This window comes from Oratosquilla oratoria, chromosome 16, assembly GCF_046742065.1.
Source record: "Oratosquilla oratoria isolate Oo_2021 chromosome 16, ASM4674206v1, whole genome shotgun sequence".
NCBI classification, from domain to species: domain Eukaryota; kingdom Metazoa; phylum Arthropoda; class Malacostraca; order Stomatopoda; family Squillidae; genus Oratosquilla; species Oratosquilla oratoria.
Genome location: NC_134792.1, coordinates 48,425,073 through 48,439,700, shown reverse-complemented (window position 1 = coordinate 48,439,700; position 14,628 = coordinate 48,425,073). Strand labels below are relative to the sequence as shown.

The following is a 14,628-nucleotide window of genomic DNA, read 5'->3' as shown; positions in this document are numbered from 1 at the left end:
CACACACACACACATACACACACACACACACACACACACACACACACACACACACACATACGCACGCACACACACTCACACGCTGACAGCTTCATCAATATGGTAATACACCCTACAGACTTTGCTCCGTCAAAAGAATTGTGATTTTATGCAGCGGGGGGGGGGGGGGGGGGGGGGGGGGGGGGGGGTGTCAGATTTTTTTTTTTTTTTTACCAAAAATGAGATCTTCACCGATCGACTGAAGACTCGTTGGTCTTAAAGACTGAGTCTCGGCTTCTGCATGAAATCGACTCTCCTTTGTCAAAACCGAATCTGTAATGCGTGAAGGTTAGGACACGTTTTCGTAACATTCTGTTGCCAGGGACTAAAGCATCGAACGCATCGCATTCGTGGATATGTTGCAAAGGAAAATGAATTTGTTCTCCTGTGTTCATGCGGTGTTCTGTTGATGAATATCAGTGCATGCGTATGTACACGTTCATGGCTTACCGAGATGTTTTGCATATCCGTGAACCACTTCAACCTGTGCGTACTTATTCTTGTGTGTTTGTGTTCTCTTGCAAAGGGATGATGATGATCGGCGTAGTGGTCCTGTGGCAGGTCAAATTATTCCTCGAATTTCGAGTCCTCCTCTTCGACATTGGCATGGACGATTGTGGAAATGCGAGAGGGAGAAAGGAAATGACCTTCCCCAAATGGCAAAGGACAATGTTTCCACTTACAGGTGTGTGTTTGTTGGTCTGTAAGTGTGTGTGTGTATTTACCTAGTTGTATCATACGGGAAAGGGATCTACGCTCGTGGTGTTCCGTCTCTGTATCTCGACGTGTCTAATTTGTTCTTAAATTCGTGTATGGTTTTTACACACACTATTATTTCGTCGTGTGTGTGTTTGTGTGTGTGTTTGTGTGTGTGTGTGTGTGTGTGTGTGTGTGTGTGTGTGTGTGTGTGTGTGTGTGTGTGAGAGAGAGAGAGAGAGAGAGAGAGAGAGAGAGAGAGAGAGAGAGAGAGAGAGAGAGAGAGAGAGAGAGAGAGAGAGAGAGAGAGAGAGAGAGATTCACCATGGTCTTTGAATCACGTGTTGGACTCGTGATCGACAGCTATTTCCCTCCCGGAAGAGACCTCAGAGTTCGTATACGTGTGTGTGTGCGTGCGTGTATGTTTGTGTTTATGTATGTATTTGTGTATGTGTACCAGTCTAAGCCTCTAAAGTGCCTGAGATCAGTGTATTTATCCTCTTTTGCCAGGTTCTGCAAAACACCGGATTTAGCTCATCTGGGGGTAGATCTCGCATTGCTGAAAGGCCTGAATTGTTTTATCTGACGATTTGTTAGGATAACGCCTGTATGTCTATTTCTATCTTTATCTATTTTCTATTTCTATTTTTTTGTTTGTTTATTTGTTCATCTGTCTATTATCTTTTAGTTTATTATTATTGTTATTGTTATTGTTATTAATGTTATTACTATTATTATTGTTATTATTATTATTATTATCATTATTGTTGTTGTCATTATTGTTGTTGTCATTATTGTTGTTGTCATTATTGTTGTTGTCATTATTGTTGTTGTCATTATTGTTGTTGTCATTATTGTTGTTGTCATTATTGTTGTTGTCATTATTGTTGTTGTCATTATTGTTGTTGTCATTATTGTTGTTGTCATTATTGTTGTTGTCATTATTGTTGTTGTCATTATTGTTATTATTATTATTATTATTGTCATTATTATTATTATTATTATTGTCATTATTATTATTATTATTATTGTCATTATTATTATTATTATTATTGTCATTATTATTATTATTATTATTATTATTATTATTATTATTATTATTGCCATTATTATTATTATTATTATTATTGTCATTATTATTATTATTATTATTGTTATTGCCATTATTATTATTATTATTATTATTATTATTATTATTATCATTATTGTTATTGTCATTATTATTATTATTATTATTATTGTCATTATTATTATTATTATTATTATTGTCATTATTATTATTATTATTATTATTATTGTCATTATTATTATTATTATTATTATTATTATTATTGTCATTATTATTATTATTATTATTGTCATTATTATTATTATTATTATTATTATCGTCATTATTATTATTATTATTATTATCGTCATTATTATTATTATTATTATTATCGTCATTATTATTATTATTATTATTATTATCGTCATTATTATTATTATTATTCATTATTATTATTATTATTATTGTCATTATTATTATTATTATTATTGTCATTATTATTATTATTATTATTATCATTGTCAATCTTCTTTTTTTGTCTTATTGTCATTATTATTGTCATTATTATTATTATCATTGTCATTATTATTATTAGTCATTATTATTATTATTATTATTATTGTCATTATTATTATTATTATTATTGTCATTATTATTATTAATTATTATTATTGTCATTATTATTATTATTATCATTATCATTATCATTATCATTATCATGATTGTCATTATTATTATCATTATTATTATTATTATTGTCATTATTATTATTATTATTACTATTATTATCATTAACATTATTATTATTATTAATATTGTCATTATTATTATTATTATTATTATTATCATTATCATTACTATTATTATCATCATTACTATTATTATTATTATTATTATTATTATTGTCATTATTATTATTATTATTGTCATTATTATTATTATTATTGTTATTATTATTATCATTGTTATTACTATTATTATTATTGTTATTATTATTGTTATTGTCGTTATTATTGTCATTATTATTATTATTATTATTATTATTATTGTCATTATTATTGTCATTATTATTGTCATTATTATTATTATTATTATTGTCATTATTATTATTATTATTATTGTCATTATTATTATTATTATTATTGTCATTATTATTATTATTATTATTATTGTCATTATTATTATTAGTCATTATTATTATTATTATTATTGTCATTATTATTATTATTATTATTGTCATTATTATTATTATTATTATTGTCATTATTATTATTATTATTATTGTCATTATTATTATTATTGTCATTATTATTATTATTAGTCATTATTATTATTATTGTCATTATTGTCGTTGTTGTCGTTGTTTCATTTGTTTATTCTATTTATCTTTTTTTTTTTTTTTTTTGTGCAAGACCCCGTGCTGTAGATGCTCAAGCCTTACCCTTCTGTAGTGGAAGGAGAGAGAGAGAGAGAGAGAGAAGGCGCCATCGTGTCTAATCTAACTCGACCCAAACGAGCGCATAATGATGAGATTCGGAGCTACCTCCCGGGCCACGATGTGCCAACGAAGGCGTTCCCCAGTTCCCAAGCTTATCGACGCCATTGTAGTGATTCTTGTCGCCAGTAGATGGCATTCGTTGTCACTTTTTCCACAGGATTCGGGCGAAAAATGGTGAGGAGATTCTTACCGTGGTATTCTTAAAAAAGAAAATATTTTCTTGTATAAATCTTATATAAATCCTTGGAAGGGAAAGATTTATATATGGAATTTTTTTTTTTTTATGAATATCACCGTAAGAATTTTACGGTAGTATTCTTAAAAAATAAGATTATTTCCTTACATAAATCTTGTATAAATTGTTGGAAGGGAAGATTTATATAAGGAAAGATTTTTTTTTAAGAAAACCACCGGTGGTATTTTAAAAAAAGATATTTCCTTATATAAATCTTTCCGTTCCAAGGATTTATATAAGATTAAAATAAGGATTTTTTTCTAAAGAATAACACAGTGCCTAGATGGGGATGACAGGTGGTAATGGACATGGAACTGCCTAGTGTAGGCCTTATGGTCTCTTGCAGTCTCCTTCATTCTTGTGTTCTTATGTAGGGCAGAATGCAGTCGTGAAATGTTGCCTTAGAATCGAGCTCTGTAAACTTGATCATTAATCCTCAGGTTCAGCTTTGGTGATATTTCAGTTGACCAAAAACCACCTGTGGAAGGCTTTAAGGCTTTGAGGGATTCTTTTAGCGGATTTAAATTTCACGGCGGCGACCTGAACGAAATATAAATCTCGTAAACCAGAGAAAAAGCACTGATATGAGACAAAGTCGAATCCTTTGACCATCAAAGTTTGTTCCCTTCCTTCGGGCCATAAAATCTCTGTAGTGACGCGAAAATAAAACTCGTCAAATCGTAAAATCAGGAAAGATGGTAAGACAATTAAGAAACACCCACACTCCGAGACAGGAGCATACGCAATGATTTGCGATATACTGAAATAGTGTAAAAATAAAATCTTTTGACCTGAGGTCATATTTTACTCTGTAAAATTTTACGACGTGCTTACACGTCATAGTGTGTTAATGCCCTGAATGATTCATCCTTCTCGTTCAGTTTTTTAACCAAACACATTTTCATGGATGAGCTGCTAAGATTTACTAAATAATATAGTTAGCTTGTAAATCAACCGCTGACGGTATAAGCTGCAGAAAGTGAGTTCGAGTAATGACAGAAGTTAAAGGGAAACATTAATATAGCAGGAGAAGATATATAAGCACACACCAAGAGACGCTTATATGCGTCCAAACTCGCCACCACTTCGTACAAAGCCAATCCACCAATAGGATCAAAGTTTGCTTCAGGAGCGATCATCAAAAACGTGGTTTTATAATCGTCCTTAATCCACCTGCTTCACTACGTCGGTTTCTATTTAGCTTTGAAATTTTGGAACTGCCTAGTGTAGGCCTTATGGTCTCTTGCAGTGTCCTTCATTCTTATGTTCCTATGTTCTTAAGGTTTATTCTTATGTTCTTAAGGTTTGACCAAAACGAGTTTTTGAATGGACGAGCCTCCGACAGCTCGGCTAAATAAATGGTGCGTTGTTGCCTAAATCCCTACAGAGAGAATCCACGAGTTCAATCTCTCTTCCTGACAGGATGATGCTTCAAAACCTGCCATAACACCTCGGCAAGATAAACATTTATCTCCAAAACAACCTCTCCCTAAAGGCCAATGCAGACAGCTCCGTCATTAAGTACACTATAACAGCGGCACCAGCAGATGTGAACGATGTTCTCTGAGCCTTAAACGTGCTTTAAACACTCTTCGCTCACTCCAACAAAGCGGACTGGAATCGCAAGACATTACAAGTTTTCCGTCCTCCAGAAACTGTTTCATCCTCTCGTAGTGCACGGAGTTTCCGTCGAATGAATTAAATTATCTTACGACATTTATAGATAACGTACAAGATCCGTTAGAGAGATCGTAGCGACAACGAGAAAAAATGGAAGGTTCAGAGACCCTCTCTGCAGAAGCTCGCTCATCCAATTCTCATCAGTTGTTTTATTATCTCAAAAAACAGAATCCGAGGAACGAATTATAACTTAACGCTGCAATAAACTCCTTGGCCAGCATTTACTGTAATCACGAATTGATTCAGCCCAGTCTCCCCAGCTCTATCCCTTCGACTTCACATGATACACATACACACACACACACACACACACACACACACACACACACACACACACACACACACACACACACACACACACACACACACACACACAAAAATATATATATATGTATATATATATACACACACACACACACACATATATATATATATATATATATGTATATATATATATATAAATATATATATATATATATATATGTATATACGATGCTGAGAGATACAAAGACGTATCACTACGAACATAGCTCCCCTTCCCGTATAATACAGCTAGGTACAACACACACACACACACACACACACACACACACACACACACACACACACACACACACACACACACACACACACACACACACACACACACACACACACACACACACACACACACACACACACTAGATGCTGAGAGATACAAAGACGGGTCACTACGAGCATAGCTCCCCTTCCCGTATAATACAACTGGGTGCAACTAGGCAAATACACACACACACACACACACACACACACACACACACACACACACACACACACACACACACACACACACACAGACACACACAGACACACACACACAGACACACACAGACACACACACACACACACACACACACACACACACACACACACACACACACACACACACACACACACACACACACACACACACAACTCAAGACGAATCGAGCTGAACTCAGCAGCCACGGTTGAGGCGGAGCCGGCATATACAACCGTGTCATCAGCCACTGACACTTTATAAACACATAAGTCTGAGAGATTACGAGAATGCTCCGGTCGTAAGGTCCCGGTGTGAACTGCCGCCGCGAAGTCGAGGGTGGGGCTTCTTCACCCTCCGGAAAAGGGCGTTTACGTCTAACGTGACGATTGCGTCATTCCCCGTCCCCGGTGATTAAGAATCCCCCGAATGGACGAGCCAGACACATTATCGCCGGTCTTGGCCGGGAACCCCGTGATTCCCCGGAGGAACGAATAACAATCAAAAACTTCTCTTGACGTCCCACCCCACCCCTCCTCCTCCTCCTCCTCCCCCCTCCTCCTCCTCCCCCCTCCTCCTCCTCCCCCCTCCTCCTCCTCCCTCCTCCTCCTCCCCCCTCCTCCTCCCCATCCTCCTCCTCCCCCTCTCCATCCTCCTCGTCCTCCCCCTATCCATCCTCCTCGTCCTCCTCCTCCACCCCCACCTCTTTCTCCCCCTCCCCATCCCCCTCGTCCTCCTCCTCCTCGTCCTCCCCCTCCCCATCCTCCTCGTCCTCCTCCTCCCCCGCCCCCTCCTCCTCCTCCTCCTCCTCCTCCTCCTCTTCCTCCATCCCCTCCTCCTCCTCCCTCTCCTCCTCATTCTCCGTTTTCTTCTCCTTCGTTTGTCTAGATGCTCGCTGGGCGAGCGGCTTAGAGCGTCGATACTTGCGGCGGAGGTCATGGTGGCGACACTTCGAAATCTTCCACCAGCGAGTTGGACTAAGGGTATGGTTCATTAAATTCCACGCTACAAAGTACTCTGTAAGGGACACCGACCTAACCTCCTAATAGATGTTTAACCTCTTTGCTTCACAAGTGTATTACATAGACTTTTGTTGTGGCCAGCATCAGGCAGATCTATTCTGTTTGTGTGAGAAAGGGATGAATCATCAAAACATTGTATTGTCTTTTTTTTTTTTTTTTTTTTTTTTTCTTTAGTCCACATGAAACTCTGCCAATATTCGGACCAAAGATTGTAAAGTACAACAGGGCATGAATTGAAAATTTCCTTGTATGTGTACCACGCAAAAGAATACAGCCTCTCAGCCACAGCCAGAATAAAAAAAAAAAAACTGGCACCCGGTACAGAAGAAGTTACTCGAAATGTGTCGTAAACCTTTCGCCATGAATAGAGAGAGCGAACGGAAGAGCCTTGTGACAGATAGAACAAAAGGAAGAGTCCACTGGAATCAGTACAGAGGAGAAGGACCAAAAGGATACATGGGCTCAGAAATTTAACCTTACGAAAAGAGGCTTAGGCACCTTAACTTACACTCTCTGGAAAGCCACAGAGTGCGGGGTGATCTAATAGAGGTGTTCAAGTGGATCAAAGACTTTAACAAGGGTGACGCAAACAAGGTCATTATATTATGACAACAGGGCAGGACTCGCAGTAATGGGTTTAAACTGGACAAATTTAGATTTAAGAAGGGAATAGGAAAGAATTGGTTTACTAATAGGGTGGTCGACGAATGGAATAGACTTAGTAGCCATGTAATAGTGAGCGCTGAAACTATCAGTTGTTTTAAGAAACGGCTAGACAACTTTATGGATTGGGATGACAGGTGGTCATGGACATAGAACTTCTTAGTGTAGGCCTTATGGTCTCTTGCAGTCTCCTTCATTTTTATGTACCCGGCTTGGAATGGGTTATGAAGTTGGCGCCATTATTGTCTGACCACGGCGAGAAAGGGCCGAGCACCCCACGAGGCCGAAGTTATGAAACAGAAACCCCCGCCGCGACTTCGACGGCCCAAAGACGAAACCGTTCTAATTAAAGGAAACCAATATAAACTGCTGTTCGTTGAGTATTTGGGTTTTCTTCCCACCGCTAATCCACTTGCTACTCCTACCTATTTTCTATTTTTTTCTATTTCGTCTTCTCTAACTCCGTCTCACAGTTCTCTTCTTACTTTCCTCTTCCCTTTCTTCTTTTCTCCCTTTCCTTATCTTGATTCTGCTCCTGTCCCTGATTCTGCTCCTGTCCCTGATTCTGCTCATGTCCCTGATTCTGCTCCTGTCCCTGATTGTGCTCCTGTCCCTGATTGTGCTCCTGTCCCTGATTCTGCTCCTGTCCCTGATTCTGCTCCTATCCCTGATTCTGCTCCTGTCCCTGATTCTGCTCCTGTCCCTGATTCTGCTCCTGTCCCTGATTCTGCTCCTGTCCCTGATTCTGTTCATATGCCTTCTCCTTCTCGTCCTCTCACTTCTCTTCTTCCTCTTTCACCTTCTCCTCTTACTCCATTTTTTCGTCGACCTCCTATTTCTACCATTCCTTCTTCTACTGCTGCCACTCCTCTCCGACTTTCTTTGCCTCTCCTTCATCTTCCTCCACTTCCCTTTTCTGTCTTTTCCTCTTTCTCTTCTCCATCTTCTTTCTCCTTCTCCCCCTCCTTCTCTTTTGTCCTCCTCCACTTCTCCTTTGTCCTCCTCCACTTCTCCTTTTCTCTCTTTCCTCTTTCTCTCTTTCCTCTTTCTCTTCTCCAGTTTCGTCTCTCTTCTTCTCCCTCTCCTTCTCTTTTCTCCTCCTCCACCTCTTCTACCTTTTCTCTCTTTTCCTCTTTCTCTTCTCCATTTTCTTCTCTCTCCTTCTCCCCCTCCTTCTCTTTTCTCCTCCTCCACCTCATCTACCTCTTCTCCTTTACCTTCTCCTCCTTCATTCACTCCTCGTTCCTCTTTCCCTTCCTTCTTCTTCTCCCCTTTTTGCCCTCCCCCAATCTTCACATCACCCAGAAACACTAACCCCCTGGCCTCCTAATTTTATGGCTTCTCTCGATTTCGTAGCAGCGACGAGTCTCTGTTATGGTCCTCTTTGTCCCGTGTGATTGGCCACGGGAGCATTCAAGTCGTCACTGAGTTGCGACGAGCCGAATGAACTCAGCTCCTCTCTTAGACTGAGCCCCTTTGAACCCGTCAGTATACCGGTCATGGAAGAGATTACAAAGAGTTACAAAGGCGGAGCATGCCGACAGAAGACCTTTTGGTCCATATCTAGGTCGGATGCGAAAATAAAAATCATAATAATAAATGAATAAATAAAAACTATAATAATGTAAATAACAAATAGAATACATAAATAAATGCATAGGTATAGTTAGATAACAAACAGATGAATAGTAAATAATAATAAATTGATTTATAGCTAATAATAAATGAGTAACAAACAGACAAATGATAACAAAACAAAAACAAATAATATAAAATAAATTATAATCATTACAGCATCTTGCTTAGGTGTTTATCTAAATGATTCTTAAAGCTTCGAACTGAACTACATTGCACTGCCTCTGCAGGAAGTTTATTCCATTCATTAACTACACGGTTGGCGAAGTTGTTTCTACCCACTTCCAAATTAGACGTGAGACCATCTTTCCCTAAACCCGACTCTACACCACAGATGATAAGAATCGTCTGGTAATAGTTGGCACAACATTTTAGAATTACGCTGAACAGGATCGATGCAAGGATTACTCAGCGTGAATTGAAAGCTGCGTTTTACGACCGATGCCTATAACCTTGTTACCTCCGGGCAGTCTTCTTCGGCTGAGGAAGACCTCATTCTCAGCAAAAATTACCATCAAATAGTAGGTTTCATGTCTCGAGAGACACAATAATAAATAGGTGAGACACGGCCAAACTTGAAGAAAATTTGGACTCATAAATGTGACTATTCTGCATTAATTCGGCGTAGATCTAAAAAAAAAAAAAAAAAAAAAAAAAAGTACAGATACATGGCACTAGCATTGTGTGCTAACTTGCCTCGATATTTCAGACTTAGAAAGTCTGTTGAGATAGCAGAGTAACTAAAGAAAAAAGTTTGGGAAAAGGCGCAAATGCAGCAAAAACATTACTCATTCTGCTATTATGACGTACTCAGCAGTTTCCCTATGGCTAGAATATCACATGATTCTATTCTCATGAAGAAACGAAGCAGCAAAGAGTTCAAGAATAAGTAGCAGTCCATGGGTTGGGAGGATTTGAACAAAATCAAATAAATATTGAAATTCAAACAAGATCCACGAAATCCGCCACAGATTAGGATATCTATGGCATAACTAAATATTTTTTTAACATTTAACCTCTCAAAGGCTTTTACCTAATTAACTATAATACAATAATATAATATAGTAATATAACAAATATAATAAACGAAATGATAAAACGTAAACACACTCTGGGAGAAAAATAAACTGAGATACAGAGTAAACCGTATATTTCGACCAGTAACTGTGATCCTCTTCAGCAAATACATACATGAAGAGGACCATTGTTAGTGGTCAATATATACGGTTTACTCTGTATCTCGGTTTATTTTTCTCCGAGAGTGGTTATAAGTTTTATCTTACTCATGTACCACTACATATCTTTATTTAAATGAAACAATGATAATGAAAAACATAACGAAACTCAGAAGATATAACAAAACTCACGACGTATGCTGGGCAGAAGGAACTAATTGAGATCAGTTGCCAGTTCATGATTTGAAGAGAGCCCCTGGGTCACTTGGTTGATCCTTGTGGAGGAAGGAGCATCATAGAAAACACCAAAAGAATTCTTCTGCTCTGAATTCGACGAGATATTTGTTTCGTTTGCCCTCAGTTTTGTTTGGCCACTGTCAGAACTTTGGATTCCTGACGGGACGCATTCGACCACGAAAGCAGAGATTTTTTATGGACTTCTTCTTCGGCGTTTTGTAGCGGTTTTTTATTATTTTTATTCTTTAATCTAGAATCAAAAGTAAGCGTACTAGTGTGAGCTCCTGGGTTAGAAAACTAAATAGAATTATTCAGATAAGCCTAGGAAACTAGATATAGAGTTATTCAGATAAACGTAACAATCAAATCTATAGACCTGTTTATTTAGATATCCATGATTTTCTGAATAAATATGAGCTATGCCAGGCGTTAGAAATAAGAATCCGACAAACGGAAATTAAAAAAATAAACATATTTTAACAGCTAGACCATTAAAGTTGTTTTAAAATTTCGGGAATTAGAATATTTCATGTGGACTGAAATCTCGACAAAGCGAAGCGTGGGTTTCCTGCAACTATCGTAACAGTAATATAAACTAAAAGATGTATTATAACTTGCTTACGATATTTAATTACTCTAACAAAAAGAGACAATATTTTTCTTTCATTTTTTTTAATATAAATTACGTATATCTCTTTGATGCATTTTGGAATAGACTTAGTAACCATGTAGTTACGACAAGTGGTCATGGACATGGAACTTCCTAGTGTAGGCCTTATGGTCTCTTGCAGTCTCCTTCATTCTTATGTTCTTATGTTCATCATTCTAGCTGTTGCTTAACCAGGTAATTTTATTCAGTTAAGGATCTTAGTTTGGTTAATATTTTGCAGCATATATGTTTTTATACGTTAATACTTTTTGTTGTTATGACGATATGACGTAATGACGTCCTGATTAGTTTTGTATCACTCTACTATGACCCAAATCTCATTTAAATTCAGTTAGATATAAAATAAGTTATAATTATCCTTTACACTCGTTTAGCAAATTTTTTCTCGTTGATTGCACTTAAATTGTTGGTTTATGATTCTCAGATTTCATTAAATGAAAACATTATGTTCTATTTGTACTTTTATATTAGTGAGCATTTTATCACTAGAAAAGGCTACTCTCTTACTCCAAGCGAATGTTCTAATTACTGCGTATTTTATCACTAGAAAAGCGAATGTTCTAATTACTCAAACATCTAAACGGATTTTCTCACTTAAAGAGAGGAAAAAAGTCGTCAATTTACTGGACGTCGTGTTCTTGAATCCAGAGTCAAATTCCTATTCTCTCTGCAAGCCGAGCTTCCAGCCAGAGTTCTGCTTCCAGAGAGAGCACATTTCACGCGTTCCAGTTATTTCTTCCGCTTTCATTTCCGTGGAATTATTTCAGATTTTCTACTCAAAATGTTGCGTATATCTTCTTTAACATGCTGCTTTGGACATGGTGGGATATAGTTTTTTGCTAATACTCTATTTGTCCCCTCTCCCTCGCCTCTCCTCACCCATCTCCCTTTCGACCTTGTAAGACTAATTCCAGCTATTTTTGGATCAGCAACAGCATGTGATGTGAAGAATTTTGGAGCTTGAAGAAGAAATAAAGAATGAAAGTCTAGATCTAGAACTACAGACGTAATATAAATTTAGATAAAAAATAACCATTCCAGCTTAGATTTGAACCTTGGGGTGCTGTTGATTCATAAATCTAGGACGGTGTGATTTTGCCATCAAGTGCAGTAAAGTGGTATCATCTTTGCCACGTCCTAGCCTGGGGTTCGAATCCTAGAAGACATAATCATATATGCAGTGTCGAAAATTAATCCATATAGAACAGGGGTAGCCAACCAGTGGATCACGATCGACTGGTCGATCACGATCCTGTTTCAAGCCGATCACACTACTGTACCCGTTAACAATTCGTCCTTCAGAAGTTGTTATGCAAATAGCTACAATAGTATATCCAAGTACTCATGATACTTGGATTATATTTCTGTTTTATTTCTGGGAATAATTTATATTTATATTTATAATGATGGACATGTCTGAACAACATTCAATTATTTATAAAGACAGACTAATCTTGTGTTAGGCTGGTAGATCGCATCAGGGTAACTAGAAATAATACATCATATCTCACAAAAGGTTGGCCACCTCTGATATAGAATTATAGACATAACGACGTAAATACAATGACGAACAAGTATAGAAGTTTACAATTATAAAATAGTCATTACACTGAGACATAAAAAAAAATAATTTGACTTAAAAAAATCATGGTTACGTTTTCTAATGGTTTTGTTATATCGATCATATAGCAACACTTATAGTTAACTGGATCAGAGCTCGAGTTAAACAGAAAGACATCCTACCCATACACTTTAGTAGAGTAATACTTTGTAATTCCTTTGCAAAAATAAAATCGTCCTGTGTTATCCAAGATAAAGTCTGTGGAACAGAACACTGGACTGAAAAGGATTGAGAGTTTTGTTTACGAATTCAGAACACTCACCTTGAGTCCCCAATCTCCTTTCATCCGTTCATGCCTATAGATCGCATCAGACAGAGCCGTAAAACTCACCTGGAAAAAGATAAACAAATATATAAATATATTTGACTTGTTATGGCCCGATTATACAGTTTTATCTCCTTGCTTGTCCCTAGATGGAAAATATGCATATCTGTATCGAAGCCTATGAATTTTCTAACCAGTAGTATGCGATATATGATTCTTTTTAGCATGCGGTTTGGCAGGTATATATGCACGGTGTGTATACAAATGTGTGTGTGTGTGTGTGTGTGTGTGTGTGTGTGTGTGTGTGTGTGTGTGTGTGTGTGTGTGTGTGTGTGTGTGTGTGTGTGTGTGTGTGTGTGTGTGTGTGTGTGTGTGTGTGTGTGTGTGTGACTGCACGTGTGTGTGCATTTGCGTGTGCTTGTTTTGCCTATGGGCTCCCGCTATATATCAAATTCAGTTCTATAAATCTTATATAGATTAAATAATTCTAAATGAATATTCATAGTAATGCATAGAGCCCAGCAATGTTCCTCACCACTCTTTAGAACAAGAAAAGTTATTCACAAATCACAAACAACCACTAACACGCTGCACACAAATCTCATTATTTGCTTATAAAAAATATATATAATCTATTTCAATCTCGCAAAAGAAAAGAAAAATTATCGTACGGTACACCATCCGTGTTTGATAGAAATTCTCTTATTTCTACTTTTTACAACCTACTCTCAAAACGAAATATTTCCTTCCAGTATATATTTACAACAAAACCGTAGCAATACGGCCACAAAATGGCTGCTTGAAATGTATTAAAGCAAGAATATGCATATGTACAAATTTCCATTACTCGTATGTAAAATCTGGATGTATGTATTTTGCATCTGGATATGAATTTATCTAACTGATGCCATACGTAGTTACTTAACTTCCATGAAGAACCTAAACTAACCAGCATCCACACCTCATCCCGGTTACCGGCGCTCATCGCATTCATTTAACCCTGTTTAGCTTGACCTGTTGACCTTTGACAGTTAAGTCTAATTCCGACCACTGTCTAACCCGGCTCCGTTGTCATGTGTTAAACTTAACCCGAATAACATGTTGACTGAGATGTGGTTTTATATGACTTGTTATGGCTGGCGCCGAGGTACGTCTCCGAGGACTAGTTCCACATATTCGCATGTGGCTGACGCCGAAGACTAGTTCCTCATATTCGCATGTGGTTGGCGCCGAGGAGTAGCTCCACATATTCGTTATGTGGTTGGCGCCGAGATACGTCTCTGAGAACTAGCTCCACATATTCACACCTGGCTGTCGCCGAGATACGTCTCTGAGGACTAGTTCCACATATTCACATCTGGCTGGC

General features: G+C 37.3%; 1 protein-coding gene across 5 annotated transcripts in view; it reads right to left on the bottom strand.

Moving 5' to 3' along the window:
- Positions 1-14,628, bottom strand: part of LOC143033984 (uncharacterized) — a 326,328-nt gene that overhangs the window by 179,056 nt on the left and 132,644 nt on the right. Inside the window, exon 1 of one of the 5 annotated variants that reach the window (XM_076199763.1) lies at positions 10,662-10,891. The exons of the other annotated variants lie outside the window; for them this stretch is intronic. The gene's annotated coding sequence lies outside the window, so the exon portion shown is untranslated. Of the gene's footprint in view, positions 1-10,661; positions 10,892-14,628 lie in introns of those variants that run through there. 5 annotated transcript variants of the gene reach the window in all.